General features: G+C 45.3%; 1 protein-coding gene across 2 annotated transcripts in view; it reads right to left on the minus strand.

Moving 5' to 3' along the window:
* Positions 1–2,500, minus strand: part of LOC143281845 (cilia- and flagella-associated protein 337-like) — a 172,181-nt gene that overhangs the window by 169,462 nt on the left and 219 nt on the right. The window lies entirely within an intron of this gene.

Genomic DNA, 2,500 nt, shown 5'->3' on the forward strand with positions numbered 1-2,500 from the left:
ACAGACAGACAGAAGCACAGAGAAAAACAGAAGGAAACAGACACCGAAACACAGAAAGAGACAAAGAACAACAACAACAAAAAAGACAAAGAGACAAAATCAGAGACAAAGAGAGAGAAAAGGACGGCCAGGAAGACCCCTCCTGTCCCTCACAACAGCGGGAAGAAGAGAACCAACCCACAGCACTGCCAGGATTGTTTCACGCCCTGTGTTACCTTCACTAAAGGGGAGGTGGGGGTTAGGGGGGGGGAAAGCACCAGAGAAATGGGCAACACTGACTTCTCTGTCAGTCCCAAACAACCCTTTCCCTACCCCCTGTACACCGACTCCTCAAGCTCAGCTCAGCTTGCTCCCCAAACCCGCACAAAAAGAGTTTTTGTTACCTGTCTTTCTAACGAATGCAAGCAAATGCCCTGGCGTATCCTGGACGCCTGCCTATTCACCGTCTTGTCGGCAGGATTAAGAAGCGGCGTTTTATGGAAAAGGTGTGGAATGATCATAACAATAACAACGACGACAACGTCGACACAGGACAGGGTTGGAAGTCTTCGTTGTGTGTCGTTATTGTGTTGCTGCTTTCAGGGTGTATATATGTGCACAAAGAATTGTCCACTTTGAAAACAGCGGAGGGGCTGCCGTTTGGTGTAACTGACTTCGGGAAAGGAGTATTGAAGAAGGAAAGACTGGGATCATTCACAAGCACGTCTCGCTGTCACTCGCACGCATCTTGTCTCTGTCTCTCTCTGAATTCAACTATTTGTATTTGTATTACTCTTTTTGTCACTACAGATTCCTCTGTGTGAAATTCAGGCGGGCTGCTCTCGCAACACTGACAGCGCCACCCCTTTTTTTCTGAATGTAATTTTATTTGTTTTCCTATCGACGTAGGTTTTGTGTACAGATTTTTGCCAGGGACAACCCTTTTGTTCTTTTACGTGCGCTAAATGCATGCTGCATACGGGACCTTGGTTTATCGTCTCATCCGAATAACTAGCGACCAGACCACCACTCAAGGTCTAGTGCCGGGAGGGGGAGAAAATACTGGTGACTGCCGGTGTGATTCGAACCAGTTCGCTCAGATTCTCTCGCTTCCTTTGCGGACGCGTTACCTCTTGGCCAACACTCTGCTAGGTATATTTTATACAGAAGTTACGAACATCGAATCGCACATGCAGTCATTGTTTTCTGCTTTGTTTACTTGTGGTTCGTGCTCTAAATAAGACAGATTTGGCTCAGAACCCCCCCCCCCCCCCTAACCTCCCCTCCCCCCTCTCTCTCATTGAAGGTCGCCATGAGGCAATATGTCAGAGGGTACACTGCACTTTTGCTGAGCCTGTCATATTTCAACGTTCGTTCGCAAGATGTCCATCTTCTAACCAGGTGGTGTTTGATTCTAGTTAATGACTACGTAACGCATAGCCCACAAATGAACTTTCTTTGATGATTTCAGTCCTTTTAAAGTCTGTCTCTACTTAGTTTGGATTATGCGTCAAATCTGCTTCTCCTCCCTCTGCTTACCATACTCATCATCATCATCGCCACCATCATCCTTCTTCTTCTTCTTCTTCATCTTATCATCATCATTATCTTATGCGAAAGTGGTTGTCTTATCATTCCGTTGTTGTTGCTGTTTGTTTTTGCTGTGTTTTCTTTTTGTGTGCTTTGTTTTGTTGTTGTTGTTGATTAGTCAGAATGTTAGAAAAAGTTGCGTTTGTTGTTGGCCATGGAGCAGTCGATCACATGTTGAGATGATTCATACATGACACCCACATGTTATGGGGGAATGTAACCTCTCAAACAGAGACAAGGAAGCTAATGTCGATGGGGGGTAAATAGGTCGGTTTTCCTACCTTGATGACCTCTGGTGGGACACACTCGTTTCCTGGCGAATCTACCCTTTGTGAGTGCGCTAACTGCCATCTGCCGTGTGTGTGTGTGTGTGTGTGTGTGTGTGTGTGTGTGTGTGTTAATTGGCCTGGTGTGTCTATATACACCATGTAATGAGGGTACTGGCTGAGGGGGGTTCGTTATGTTCCCAGCATGATTCTGTGGACGACGATCAATGTGACCCGACGATGACATAACATACAGGTTCTGTCTACAGCCAGCGGCACTCAGTGTGTCACACGTCAATTTTTGTCACATTACACTCATCGGGGCCATCACAAATCTTTCATTATTTATGGGATCTCTCTCTCCCCCCCCCCACCCCCCCTCTCTCCCTTTCACACACATTAATGGCCAATTGACATTACTGTACGCAAACATACAGATTCAAATTCAACACATTGTGTGTCGAAATTGCCACAGATAAATAAACAAAACAAAACAAAAAAACGATGTAGAAATTAAACATGCAACAACAACAACAAACGCAAACACACACACACACACACACACACAGAGAGAGAGAGAGAGAGAGAGAGAGAGAGAGAGAGAGAAGGAAATAAATGTTACCATTCACAAATAATTATATTTTCAAGCACGGCCAGATATTCCC

Source organism: Babylonia areolata, chromosome 1, assembly GCF_041734735.1.
Source record: "Babylonia areolata isolate BAREFJ2019XMU chromosome 1, ASM4173473v1, whole genome shotgun sequence".
Lineage (NCBI taxonomy): Eukaryota > Metazoa > Mollusca > Gastropoda > Neogastropoda > Buccinidae > Babylonia > Babylonia areolata.